The following is a 15,565-nucleotide window of genomic DNA, read 5'->3' as shown; positions in this document are numbered from 1 at the left end:
GAAAAGGCATTTGACCGCCTGCATTGGGACTACACATTTTCTGCTCTCCGCCAAATGGGTTTCACAGGACATATTCTGCAGACTATCTCGAGCTTATACTCCTCACCATCCGCGAAAGTCTGGGTTAATGGTGTAGTGTCAGATCCGTTTAAAATTACTAATGGAACCAGACAGGGATGCCCCCTATCCCCCTTATTGTTTATCTTGGCATTGGAACCCCTAGCTCAATCCATAAGAAACTCACCTTCAATAGCCGGAATGGAAATAGGAGGCAGATCCCATAAGATCACACTATATGCGGATGACATCATCCTTACGTTAACCAACCCTAGTAACTCGTTGGATGCTGCTCTAGATATCATTTCACAGTATGGGTCCTTTTCCTACTATAAAATAAATAACGCCAAATCTCAAGCCTTACCTATCAATATTCCGCCAGGTGAAGTCACCTCCCTGAAATCCTCCCAAGACTTAGACTGGCAAACTTCTGAAATCCCATACCTAGGAGTCAAAATAACCTTTCCTTGCTCCTTACTTTATAGTAGAAATTATCTCCCTCTTCTTGATACCATGATAAAAGACCTTAACAGCTTTTCTATGAAGGCTGTATCCTGGGTAGGTAGAGTGGCAGCTTTTCAAATGATGACACTCCCCAAATTTATTTATATATTTCGAGCCCTCCCGATCCCAATACCTATGACATTCTTTAAAAAAGCGCAGATGACCTTGGGTAAATACATTTGGGGTCCGACCAAGCCGAGAGTAGCACGGACACTATTATCCAAAAAGAAGCAAGTGGGCGGATTAGGCCTCCCAGATATTAGAGATTATTTTCAAGCAGTGGCGCTCTCCTTTGCCCGTGAATGGTGGTCCCCGAACGACAATAAGGCCTGGATCCAGATTGAACAACACACCATAAAAAGAGCTTCACTGAAAGATTACTTGATCCATCTATTGTGGAGTTCAAAAGGACCCAGTAGAGGGCTATTGACGATGAGACTAGTTAGCAGCCTGTGGTCCTCCATACATAAAATACAAAGGGATAAGATGGCCACTCTCCTCCCACATGCCACTTTAGAAACAATAGAACTGACTATCCCTGACATCAACTTGACAGTCTGGCGAGAGAGGGGAATTACTTCTGTCTCTCAGATTATGTCAAATGACTGTCTTCTCCCCTTTGAATCCATCCATCGCCTGTTCACGTTGCCGCATACAGAATTCTACAACTTCCTTAGAATCAGACATTTCATTGCCAAGATCATACAAAGCCCACCCTCCATAAATTCCGACATATGGAGACTGTTCCAGTATCCGTCTCTTTTTAAAAAGCATACTACGCGTTATGTGTATGATGTTCTAGGGGATAAAACTACTTTCACCAAATCTTTACCTATCAAAAAATGGGAAACAGAGCTGGGGGAAACCTTTCTAGATACACATTGGTCTCAAGCTATTAGATTCCTAACATCTAATTTCAAATGTGTTTCCCACTACGAAGCAGGGCTGAAGACCCTCTTGCATTGGTACTTCACTCCACAGAGACTAAGCAGAATTTATCCTTCATCCTCCCCGCAATGCTGGAGGGAATGTGGAGCTAAAGGCTCATTACTCCATATATTATGGACATGCCCCACACTTACCCCATACTGGCGCAGTGTTTTTGATCTGATCACGGAGATAACCTTCCAGGTTGTTGACCCCTGTCCTGAATTGGCTCTCTTATTTTTAGGCATACACAATATCCCCCCTGAAAGCAGGAATCTAGTTGGACACATCCTACTTAGTGCTAAATTGGTTATCACACGTTATTGGAAGCAAACAGTTTCGCCAAATATAGCAGAGGTTATTCTAGAGATTAACAAATCCTGTAGGTATGAAAGTCTAGTACCATATACGATTATACCCCTAAAATCTAGGCTACTCACGTGGAGCCCATGGCTCAAGAACTCTAACTACTCAACCTGAACCACAGAAGATCCCTAGACCTGAATTGAAACTAGAACATAGCAACATAAAGAGGATAGAAGGGCCCTGTGAATCAAGACAAACTGAGATTAGACTTCCTCACTTACCCCTCTTTCCCTCCCGGTCTTCCCTCCCCCCTCTTTACCCTTTTATACTTTATATTTTGATATTAAGGTCCAAATGTTGAGGACCCTATTCTTATACTACTATGCAAACTGCAAACCAGTGATGTATACAAATGTTCTATTATCAGCAAGCCTATTGTTTAGGCGTTTATTGTTATGTTTTCTAATTTTGCAAATTATGGCTCAACTTGCCAACCATTGAAAACACTAATAAAAAAGATTTACTCTAAAAGACTGAAAGTATTCCAGTGAGGGAATTTTTTTTATTTAAAAAAGGCCAAGTTAGTTTATCTGGCGTTCAATATACTAGATACAGTTAGGCCTGCGTTTCATACATCTGGAATTAGCAAACTAATGTGCTGGGGTTGGGAAAACATATATGTACCCATACTAGAATCTGTCAAAGAAAGCGGTACTCACATATAACAGTCATTCCATCTGTAATCCATACAGTCAAAAGACTGAAAGTATTCCAGTGAGGGAATTTTTTTTATTTAAAAAAGGCCAAGTTAGTTTATCTGGCGTTCAATATACTAGATACAGTTAGGCCTGCGTTTCATACATCTGGAATTAGCAAACTAATTTGCTGGGGTTGGGAAAACATATATGTACCCATACTAGAATCTGTCAAAGAAAGCGGTACTCACATATAACAGTCATTCCATCTGTAATCCATACAGTCAAAAGACTGAAAGTATTCCAGTGAGGGGATTTTGCTTATAAAAAAATAATATATTTCATTGTGGTGCGAGTTGAATCGCAACAATGAAGAAAAATACTATTAAGGGACGAGGACGCGGTCGTGGTGGTGTCCGTGGAGCCTCTGTTGCTGGTAGAGGACGTGGCCGTTCGGCCCCAGGCGCACACAGTAGGGAACGAACTCCCTCAACTAGCCGGCAGAATGTACCGCAATATCTCGTGGGGCACAATGCCGCTCTTAGGATGGTAAGGCCTGAGCAGGTACAGGCATCAATCGATTGGGTGGCCGACAGTGCTTCCAGCACGTTCACCACATGGTCTTCCACCCAGTCTTCTGCGGAAAGCGCACAGGTGGCACCTGAAAACCAAGCCCATCAGTCTGTCACATCACCCCCAAGCATATCAGGGAAACGGTCTGAGCCACAAGTTATGCAGCAGTCTCTTCTTCTGTTTGAAGACTCTGCTTCCAGGGTTTCCCAGGGGCGTCCACCTAGCCCTTCCCCAGTGGAGGAAGACATACCATGCACTGACGCACAACCACTTATGTCTCCAGATGAAGAGGACATGGGAATACCACCACAGCAGAGTCACCGACTCTCTGATGATGACGAAACACAGGTGCCCACTGCCGCGTCTTTTTGCAGTGTGCAGACTGAACAGGAGGAGGTCAGGGAGGGAGACTGGGTGGAAGACGATGCAGAGGACGATGAGGTCTTAGACCCCACATGGACTGAAGGTCGTGGCGATGACTTTCACAGTTCAGGGGAAGAGGTAGTGGTGAGACCGAGACAACAGCGAAGCCAAAGAGGGAGCAGGGGGCCAAAGCAGACGAGCCGCCGCCCCCAGAGTTCGCCTGCTACTGGACATCGCCAACAGGGACCCAGCCCCACAAAGGCAGCTTCAAAGAGTTCCCTGGCATGGCACTTCTTTAAACAATGTCCTACCGACAAGACCCGAGTGACTTGCACGCTCTGCCATCAGAGCCTGAGGCGAGGCATTAACGTTCTGAACCTCAGCACAACCTGCATGACCAGGCATCTACATGCAAAGCATGAACTGCAGTGGGGTACACACCTTAAAAACCAGGCACTCGCTGAGGCTCCCCCTGCTCCCTCTACCGCTGCTGCCTCGGCTTCCGCCTCGAGAGGAATGTTGCCACCTGCCGAGCAGCAAACAGAGGATGTGCCACCGACACCACCACCACCGCCACCGTCAACTAGCGTCTCCACTATATCACACAGCAGCGTTCAGCTCTCAATATCTCAAACCTTAGAGAGGAAGCGCAAATTCCCCCCGAGTCACCCTCGAGCCCTTGGCCTGAACGCCAGCATTTCTAAACTGCTGGCCTTTGAAATGCTGTCATTCCGGCTGGTGGACACAGACAGCTTCAAAAAGCTGATGGCCATGGCTGTCCCGCAGTATGTGGTTCCCAGCCGCCACTACTTCTCCAAGACAGCCGTGCCTTCCCTGCACATGCAAGTGTCCGATAAAATCAAGTGTGCACTGCGCAACGCCATTTGTGGCAAGGTCCACCTAACCACAGATACGTGGACCAGTAAGCACGGCCAGGGACGCTATATCTCACTAACTGCACACTGGATGAATGTAGTGGCGGCTGGGCCCCCGGCGGACAGTTCCTTGGCGCACGTCCTTCCGCCCCCTAGGATCGCAGGGCATCATTCTCTGCCTCCTGTAGCCTCCTCCTCCTACTCGGCTTCCTCCTCCACTGCTTCCACCAGCTCATCCGGTCAGCCACACACCTTCACCACCAACTTCAGCACAGCCCGGGGTAAACGTCAGCAGGCCATTCTGAAACTCATATGTTTGGGGGACAGGCCCCACACCGCACAGGAGTTGTGGCGGGGTATTGAACAACAGACCGACGAGTGGTTTCTGCCGGTGTGCCTCAAGCCAGGCCTGGTGGTATGCGATAATGGGCGAAATCTCGTGGCAGCTCTGGGACTAGCCGGTTTGACGCACATCCCTTGCCTGGCGCATGTGCTGAACTTGGTGGTGCAGAGGTTCATTCACCACTACCCCAACATGTCAGAGCTGCTGCATAAAGTGCGGGCCGTCTGTGCGCGCTTCCGCCGTTCACATCCTGCCGCTGCTCGCCTGTCTGCGCTACAGCGGAACTTCGGCCTTCCCGCTCACCGCCTCATATGCGACGTGCCCACCCGGTGGAACTCCACCTTGCACATGCTGGAGAGACTGTGCGAGCAGCAGCAGGCCATAGTGGAGTTTCAGCTGCAGCACGCTCGCGTCAGTCGTACTGCCGAACAGCACCACTTCACCACCAATGATTGGGCCTCCATGCGAGACCTGTGTGCCCTGCTGCGCTGTTTCGAGTACTCCACCAACATGGCCAGTGGCGATGACACTGTTATCAGCGTTACAATACCACTTCTATGTCTCCTTGAGAAAACACTTAGGGCAATGATGTTAGAGGAGGTGGCCCAGGTGGAGGAGGATGAGGGCTCGTTTCTAACACTTTCGGGCCAGTCTGTTCGAAGTGGCTCAGAGGGAGGTTTGTTTAAGCAGCAGAGGACAGGTTCACAAGTCGCCAGCCAAGGCACTGTACTGGAGGACGAGGAGGATGAGGAGGAGGAGGTGGAGGGGGACGAGGATGACGCAAGTTCACAGCGGGGTGGCAGCCCAGGCCCATCACTGGTGCGTGGCTGGGGGGATACGGTGGACGATGACGATACGCCTCCCACAGAGGACAGCTTGTCCTTACCCATGGGTAGCCTGGCCCACATGAGCGAATATATGCTCCAATGCCTGCGCAACGACAGCAGAGTTGCCCACGTTTTAACGTGTGCAGACTACTGGGTGGCCACCCTGCTGGATACCCGGTATAAAGACAATGTGCCCACTTTAATTCCTGAACTGGAGCGCGACCGTAAGATGCGCGAGTACAAGCGCACGCTGATAGAGGCGCTCTTGAGAGCATTCCCACATGTCACAGGGGAACAGGTGGAAGGTGAAGGCAGAGGAGTGGCAAGAGGTCGCCAACGCAGCTGTGTCACGGCCAGCTCATCTGAGGGCAGGGTTAGCATGGCAGAAATGTGGAAAAGTTTTGTCTCCACGCCACAGCTATCTGCACCGACACCTGATACGGAACGTGTTAGCAGGAGGCAGCATTTCACTAACATGGTTGAACAGTATGTCTGCACACCCCTCCACATCCTGACGGATGGTTCGGCCCCATTCAACTACTGGGTTTCGAAATTGTCCACGTGGCCAGAGTTAGCATGTTATGCCTTGGAGGTGCTTTCCTGCCCGGCGGCCAGCGTTTTATCTGAACGCGTATTCAGCACGGCAGGGGGCGTCATTACTGACAAGCGCAGCCGCCTGTCCACAGCCAACGTGGACAAGCTGACCTTAATAAAGATGAACCAGGCATGGATCCCACAGGACCTGTCCCTCCCTTGTGCAGAGTAGTCCTTATTAACTGCCTAAAACATGTCTTGTTGTGCTACGGGCCACTTCTTTATTTGATACAAATTTTATGAAACCCACAGTTGAATGAAACTCTTCTCTGTCTGGGCGCCGGGGCCTAACCAGATGAAAGTGGCCGGTTAAACTAACGGGTGACATGAAGCCATAACCTCTGCCATGCTACCTCTGTCTTCTGTCTGGGTGCTGAGGCCTAAGTCAAATAAAGCGGTCTTCTGCTGTGCTGGGGGATATGAAGCTAATCTCTGACCTCTCTCCTCTGTCTGGGTCCAAAGGCCTAAATCACTGAAAGAGGCCTTCTCCTGTGGTGTGTGATATGATGCCAGAATATGTGCTGTGGGGCCTCTCTCCTCTTCCTGGGTGCAGGGGTCAAATAAACTAAATTGTGGCCTACTCCTGTGGTGGCTGATATGATGCCAGAATATGTGCTGTGGTGCCTCTCTCCTCTTCCTGGGTGCAGGGGTCAAAGTAACTAAATGGTGGCTTCTCCTGTGGTGGCTGATATGATGCCAGAATATGTGCTGTGGGGCCTCTCTCCTCTTCCTGGGTGCAGGGGTCAAAGTAACTCAATGGTGGCTTCTCCTGTGGTGGCTGATATGATGCCAGAATATGTGCTGTGGTGCCTCTCTCCTCTGTCTGGGTCCAAAGGCCTAAATCACTGAAAGAGGCCTTCTCCTGTGGTGTGTGATATGATGCCTGAATATGTGCTGTGGTGCCTCTCTCCTCTTCCTGGGTGCGGGGGTCAAAGTAACTCAATGGTGGCTTCTCCTGTGGTGGCTGATATGATGCCAGAATATGTGCTGTGGGGCCTCTCTCCTCTTCCTGGGTGCAGGGGTCAAAGTAACTCAATGGTGGCTTCTCCTGTGGTGGCTGATATGATGCCAGAATATGTGCTGTGGTGCCTCTCTCCTCTTCCTGGGTGCAGGGGTCAAAGTAACTAAATGGTGGCTTCTCCTGTGGTGGCTGATATGATGCCAGAATATGTGCTGTGGGGCCTCTCTCCTCTTCCTGGGTGCAGGGGTCAAAGTAACTAAATGGTGGCTTCTCCTGTGGTGGCTGATATGATGCCAGAATATGTGCTGTGGGGCCTCTCTCCTCTTCCTGGGTGCAGGGGTCAAAGTAACTCAATGGTGGCTTCTCCTGTGGTGGTTAGTATGATGCCAGAATATGTGCTGTGGGGCCTCTCTCCTCTTCCTGGGTGCAGGGGTCAAAGTAACTCAATCGTGGCTTCTCCTGTGGTGGCTGATATGATGCCAGAATATGTGCTGTGGTGCCTCTCTCCTCTTCCTGGGTGCAGGGGTCAAAGTAACTAAATGGTGGCTTCTCCTGTGGTGGCTGATATGATGCCAGAATATGTGCTGTGGTGCCTCTCTCCTCTTCCTGGGTGCAGGGGTCAAAGTAACTAAATGGTGGCTTCTCCTGTGGTGGCTGATATGATGCCAGAATATGTGCTGTGGTGCCTCTCTCCTCTTCCTGGGTGCGGGGGTCAAAGTAACTCAATGGTGGCTTCTCCTGTGGTGGCTGATATGATGCCAGAATATGTGCTGTGGGGCCTCTCTCCTCTTCCTGGGTGCAGGGGTCAAAGTAACTCAATGGTGGCTTCTCCTGTGCTGATTGATATAAAGCTGATGGTTGTGCCATCTGACATGGTTGCCAGGGTCTGATTCGATGGGGGCCTACTCCTGTGGTGGGTGATCTAAATGCCTGATTCTCTGCTGTGAAACCTCTCTCCTCCGTCTGGGTGTAGGGGTCAAAGTCTTTCAAAGTCGCCTTCTCCTGTGCTGATTGATATGAAGCTGATGGTTGTGCCATCTGACATGGTTGCCGGGGTCCCATTAAATTGTGGCCTACTCCTGTGGTGGTTGATATGATGCCTGATTCTCTGATGTGGAACCTCTCTCCTCTGTTTGGGTGAAGGGGTCAAAGTAACTAAATGGTGGCTTCTCCTGTGGTGGCTGATATGATGCCAGAATATGTGCTGTGGGGCCTCTCTCCTCTTCCTGGGTGCAGGGGTCAAAGTAACTCAATGGTGGCTTCTCCTGTGGTGGCTGATATGATGCCAGAATATGTGCTGTGGTGCCTCTCTCCTCTTCCTGGGTGCGGGGGTCAAAGTAACTCAATGGTGGCTTCTCCTGTGGTGGCTGATATGATGCCAGAATATGTGCTGTGGTGCCTCTCTCCTCTTCCTGGGTGCGGGGGTCAAAGTAACTCAATGGTGGCTTCTCCTGTGGTGGCTGATATGATGCCAGAATATGTGCTGTGGTGCCTCTCTCCTCTTCCTGGGTGCAGGGGTCAAAGTAACTAAATGGTGGCTTCTCCTGTGGTGGTTGATATGATGCCTGATTCTCTGCTGTGAAACCTCTCTCCTCCATCTGGGTGTAGGGGTCAAAGTCTTTCAAAGTCGCCTTCTCCTGTGCTGATTGATATAAAGCTGATGGTTGTGCCATCTGACATGGTTGCCAGGGTCTGATTCAATGGGGGCCTACTCCTGTGGTGGGTGATCTAAATGCCTGATTCTCTGCTGTGAAACCTCTCTCCTCCGTCTGGGTGTAGGGGTCAAAGTCTTTCAAAGTTGCCTTCTCCTGTGCTGATTGATATGAAGCTGATGGTTGTGCCATCTGACATGGTTGCCGGGGTCCCATTAAATTGGGGCCTACTCCTGTGGTGGGTGATCTAAATGCCTGATTCTCTGCTTTGAAACCTCTCTCCTCCGTCCGGGTGTAGGGGTCAAAGTCTGTCAAAGTCGCCTTCTCCTGTGCTGATTGATATAAAGCTTATGCTTGTGCCATCTGACATGGTTGCCGGGGTCTGATTCAATGGTGGCCTACTCCTGTGGTGGGTGATCTAAATGCCTGATTCTCTGCTGTGTAACCTCTCTCCTCCGTCTGGGTGTAGGGGTCAAAGTAACTAAATGGTGGCCTACTCCTGTGGTGGGTGATATGATGCCTGGTTCTCTGCTGTGGGACCTCTCTCCTTTGTCTGGGTGCTGTGGTCAAAATAATAGTAAGTGACCTTCTCCATTGGTGGGTGACTTGAAGCCTGATTCTGTGCTATGGGACCTCACTCCAATTAATATTGTTTAATTTTTATTTATTTTATGTTAACTCATCATTTCCCTATCTACATTTGTTTGCAGGGGATTTAACTACATTTTGCTGCCTTTTGCAGCCCTCTAGCCCTTTCCGGGTGTGTTTTACAGCCTTTTTAGTGCCCAAAAGTTCGGGTCCCCATTGACTTCTATGGGGTTCGGGTTCGGGATGAAGTTCGGGTCGAGTTCGGATCCCGAACCCGAACATTTTTCGAAAGTTCGGCCGAACTCGTCGAACCCGAACATCCAGGTGTTCGCTCAACTCTAATTAGGAATACTGATGGATTACTAATACTGACTAAATGCTGACCGAGTGAAGGTGGATGCTCCACAGATAGGATCAGTTTTTTGGGGGTTATTGTTCTGATGGATCAGTGGAAGGGCAAAATAATCAGTGACGTCAACACAAACTTACTGCTGACACCTTCCCCACTCTGTCCGGGGCTCTACTTGTGCAGCATGCCAGACCTGCAGGGTATAGCGACAGTGAGGTCATGGTATGGGCAATCAAGGGTTACTCACTTCTCTGAGGAGAACCCTGGGCAGGCATGCAACAGTGAAAGGAGAGGCAGACACTAGTTCCTCTGGGGCACACTCTGTAGATAGGGACCAGGTCTGATGGTGTGTGAGGTACCCTGGATGTTGTAGGTGTTTTGAGTGCCTTAGGTAAGGTCCCTTTAAGGTTCGTGACGCCAGTGCCTGTAACGGTGACACACCGATTTGTAGGAGTAGTAAATGAGTACACAGTTGGTGAACTAAACGTTGCTTTACTTGGTGGTAAAAACAGTCCAACTTTGTACACGTAGTTACAGTAAATGGTAATGCAGTCCCTTAAACAATACTCCACAAGCAGGTTGACTTTCAATTGTGGCAGGTATTAATCATGCAAGATACTTGGAGGGTATACAGTTAATGCTTTGCAGTACAACGCTGCTCTATCCCCACAGCTATTCTAGCTGGCTGGATCCCAAGGCCCGGATGCCTAATTGCTGGCTTTAATCCTTGGTATATCAATCCTTCCTCCAGTATAGACCCTTGCTCTTTACTTTATAGTACTTCTGCCCATCAGGTTACTTATCTGAACTTGTGTTATCCTTGCTTGGTAGGGAAGCTGCAGGTTTCTTTCAGGAAGTTCATTCCTACTACTGGGGTTATCTTCTGAGCTAACTGAGGCTCACTTGATCTACAGGCAGGCTAGGGTTCTTCACTAGCCTCCTGGTTGTAGCTAGCAGCCAGGGCTATCAAGCTGCATGTCAGGAGGAGGCCCTCAGCATATCTCTGGCTGGTGCCTTCTCACTTCTGTCTCCACAGACTCCTGACTATGACCTAACTCCTCCCTGTCTGGGCCTGGACATTTATACTAGGGGCTCCCTATCTCCCTCTAGTGGCTAGGATGTCTGATTACACCTAACTAGGCCTGCTAAGCATTAACACAGGGGAAACATTGCATGTAAAAACACATAGAAAAATACATTAAATGCATAGACAAATATAATATTACTGTCCCTTGTGAGTAGAAGTAACACGCAAACCAATTGACCCTTGTGTAGTGAAAATATGTGTTTGTGGATAGCTCACCACCTCTCTCAGTATGGTCAAGGTGCTCTAGTCAAAGACTGATCGCCCAATCAGTCGGAGTGAGGAGAAAATTTGGATGATAGGGACTGGCACTCACTATGTGGATCACAACATCAGCTTTTATTAATATTAAAAATATGACATATGTCTAATTACATAATAAATAATACATAAAATATCCCCCTAAAAAATAAATAAAATCCGCTTTCCACTTGTCTATCAATCCTAGATAGATGACATGTGCAACTAGTTTGGTCCCTGTTTCAAGTTGGAATGTCCTTAATAAAATATGTCTATTTGGGACAATGTTCCTTTAAATACAAGCAATCAACATCCGGACGGTACTGACTTCTCTCGAGTCTGTATGTTCAGATCTCGATAACATAAAATCCACCAATTGTGGCGTTCAGTCTTTCCTCACCGTAGTTGGGTTGTGTGCGGTGGTCACAGGCTGTGGAGAGATATTGCTTACCGGTGTCTGCAGATGTCCGGCACTCTCGTTCACCTGCCTTCCACACCGCGCTGCTGTATTTGGTTCCGGCGTCCTCGCACTCTGTTCTAGGTCACGTGTTCCTGCAGAGGTATCGCGGGACTTCGTTACTTTGTTCCGGTATCTGATGTGCAAGTGCACAAAGCAAGATGGGAGAAATGGAGCGCTCCAAATTTGAAAAGTCAATCAAACGATCTTTCTCATGTCCGGGTTAATATTTGCAACAGGGATTTTCACGCCAGACGCGTTTTGAGGACTTCACTCCTCTTCCTCAGTGGCTGAATCCCTGTTGTACATCACTTCCTTTTATGTCCCCACAGGTTCATTATAAAATCTGGACTGGAATATATTTTGAACACATTGCGATATCAATGCGTTTTGCATGCGTTTTTTTCGTTATCCATGCGTTTTTTCTTTCCATTGCATCATGATGTTATAATAAGTATAGACAGTGAAGAAAGCAATCTTCAGTTGATCAGTTTACACTCTTAAATTTATAAAATACATGAAATACATAACTCCTATTAAAATCAACATAAAATATATCCAATATGTTTGAGGGAAGGTAATTTAGGATCTTGTTCAATATAGAAAGCAGAGTAATAAAACCTCTCTCTTGATTTGCGTTCAGGCTAATTATAGATATTCTAAGTCAATATGTTGTGGGTAGATGTGGGGGAGTGGGCCTGTCACCAAGGGGGGGTCGCAGCGCCGATAGACGGCCAGACATGCGATCCCCCATTGGATGAGAGGCACACCGCGCAAACTCATAAAAAGCCAAAAATCTCCATTTCTGCATTTAAACCCGCTGGCAACATGCTTCCAAAATTATAAATCTGTTTTGTTTCTGCTCTAGACATCCGTTCGATGTGATTTCCACCTCTCCAGTGCTTCTCAATTTTCTCCAGGGCCACAAAAACCAACCCTGTGCCCACGCCTACCTAGTGGGACACTACACTTGTATAAGCGTTTAATAGAACAGGTTCTGTAGACATCTATGTGGAATCAGCTGCCGACAGTGTAAAAGGAGTGCGCTTCTTCTTGGCACTAACATCGACCTGTAAAGCTGAGTTCATACTTTAGTTATTTGGTCAGTTTTTGCCCCGTGACTGCCCAAATAAGTGAAGTGTGTAGTGATTCTAAGAGCGACGCCTGTCATGTGCATGTCATACTGACTCACAGTATTTTTTCACTACCAAAGCAGACTCCCTATGCGCGTTACTGCAAGGCACAGTGTTCTACACCCATATAAAGGCTCTCTGCAGCCAGGAAATAGCCGTTTTTTAACTAAATTTGCCGTAAATATATTGTGATCGAACCAATTTTTTAAAAAAAAATTCTGCAAATCGATTTTTTGAAAATGCGCTCATATCTAATTCACATATGTATCCGATTGACAATGGTTGGGGAAAGTATAAGTTCTTCCATGTATGGAGTTATATCTTGTATGTCTATATTATGAGGCATCCAGTTTGGAATTATATGTCTGTTCCTTTATTATTGTGCCGGCTACTTCAATTACTGGATTGGGTATTGATGCAGTCTCACGGCGCTGTAATATGGGCATATTGCCCTTTTCAAAGATGGCGTCCGCGTTGGTTCGGGGGCAGGAACTGCTGTCGCAATGTGCTCTGTGCGGAGTGCTTCCCGACCTCCTCCCCCTTGGGTGCGCATGCGTGGCATCTTAGGGATGGGAATGAGCTGACATGGCTGATATCGCGAGGTCTGGTCACGTGTCCGAGCTTTCGGATGCCTTCCCACGTCATATCGCGTGATTTCGCTGCCATTACATAAGACGCCATACATGGCTTATGGTAAATTTCCTCTAGACCACAGGTGTATGTTTTATTGATAATGAAGAAGGAGGGATTATCTGTATTTTATAGGGTATATATAGCATGGGTTTAGTTCAGATGGATATGCCCCCAGAGGAAGCAAGGCGAAAAGTACGTCAGGTTTTTTCTGCCCCCCTCCCTCCCCCCAGCTCCTGGTCTGTATGTCTCCTTTATTCCAGTAAATTTTTAACTTTTATGCCCTTTGGTTTTTTTTCTAACTAAGGAGGCTTTCTAGATCTTTTGACTATTATGGTGGTAGTTTGGTCTTATTATTTCCCTATTATATATTGATACTCATGACAGCATGATAAAGTGCTGGGGAAGTGTTTAGTTAACATTGCACTGGTGTTGGTGAGTGACTCAGCTCATAATTTTGCATTACTGGTTGAATATTGAATACTAGTAACCATATATTTTTAAGTGAGAGGGACTAATACTAGGGTTGCCACCCGTACGGTAATGACCCGGACAGTCTGGGTTTGTAATCCTGTGCCCGGGTACAAGCCTTTCTCAGACCCGGATACAGGATTCATTTCAAACTGCAGTGCAGACTGTCTGACTTGCTCGCTCACGGTCCTGACAGCTGGCGGTGAGTGAGCGACGGCGAGCTGTGAGCGGCCGGCACTCCGGGACCGTCTCGAACCTGAAGAGGACGAGGCCGCCGGTCAGGATGGATTGGAAGCGGGAGAGCTGGGGGCTGCGGGTGGTCAGGAGCAGGAGCACGAAGACGCTGCTGAAGGAGAGCAGCAAACCCTCGCCCCACAGCATGGCGGCCGCGCCGGGACTGAGCTGCTCTCACTCCCAGATCAGGCCGATAACAATGAGACGAGCCGCGGGCCTGCGCTCCTCCCGTCCCCGGCTCTTCTGCTGCGCTCCTTTCCTATCACCTCCCCTCTCCCCCGGTCTCCGTTACCGAGCCCAGGAAAGCTGTCGGACTCTCACACAACACTCTACAGTCAGTGTGCCGGCCCCGAGTGACGGTTCCAGGGGGATGAGGGCCACATTACTCTAACTGGGGGTCACTAATGGGGGCATTATTCTTAATGGGTGGCACTAATGGGGGCATTACTCTTACTAGGGGCATTATTCTTTCTGGCGGGCACTAATAGGGGGCATTATTCTTTCTGGGGCACACTAATAGGGCCATTACTCTTACTGGGGCACACTAATGGGGGTATTACTATTACTGGGTGCATTACTATTACTGGGGGCGCTAATGGGGACTTTAATATTCCTGAGGAGCCACAGTATGACAGCGACTTCGCACCCTGTTTAAGCCACGCCCCCACAACCATACCCCCTTTGGGTGTGGCTTAACTTGCCCGATATTTTTTGTTGGGAAAGGTGGCAACCCTAACTAATACATGTGGCCCTAGAGCTCGGTGGGGCTATCATTTTCACAGCATTGATCTGCACTACTTTTTACTTATTATTCCTGATATTTATGTAGTGTGTGTCCTTTTGGATGACACAATAAAGATGATTTTTGTACTACATTTGTGGTGTTCGTAATTTGGTCTTCCACCCTAAGTAAGCAGGAACTATCAGAAAGGAGACTACTAGAAAAACAGCAGGAGTGGTGAGTGGATAAAGCCTGCAGTCACTGACTGCTGGCATTACAGGTGCAAAAAAATTGTCACTATGATACTCAGGGTCTGATGATACTCAGGGTCTTTAACGCGTGGAAAAAGGGGCAACTGCCGGGCCCAGTTGTTCCTGGGGGGCCAAAAGCTGCCTCTTGAGCCCCACTGGCCATTGGTGACGTGGGGGGCGGCGGCAGGGCACAGGGAGATGAGCGCTTCCGATGTGGAAGTGCTCATCTCCATAGTCATCTGTATCGCCGTCCTCATGACAGCGATACAGATGGAAGTGCTGCGGCGGGGCAGGGGAGGGAGAGGCGTCCCCCTTAACTGTTCCTCTGATAGGCTGCAGGCACTAGGCCGATGCAGGCGGCGCAATTACGTCATCGTGCCGCCTGAGCCGTACAGCGCGGGACACAGGCCAGAAGAGGCCTGCATCGCATTGCTGCCAGCCTGATGGAGGTAAGTATAAGTGTTTTTTTTTTTTTATATGGTACTACTACTGGCACATTATTGGGGGGGCATCTATGGGGGCACCTGTTACTGGCACATGATTGGGGGGCATCTATGGGGGCACTTTTTACTGACACATGATTGGGGGGCTGGGGGCATCTATGGGGGCACATCTTACTGGCACATTATTGGGAGGCACTGTGGGGGCATCTATGGGGGCACTTCTTACTGGCACATTATTGGTGGCACTTTTTACTGGCAAATTATTGGGGGCACTATGGGGGCATTGA

Source organism: Bufo bufo, chromosome 2 (assembly GCF_905171765.1).
Source record: "Bufo bufo chromosome 2, aBufBuf1.1, whole genome shotgun sequence".
NCBI classification, from domain to species: domain Eukaryota; kingdom Metazoa; phylum Chordata; class Amphibia; order Anura; family Bufonidae; genus Bufo; species Bufo bufo.
Note: the sequence above shows the minus strand (reverse complement) of the source record.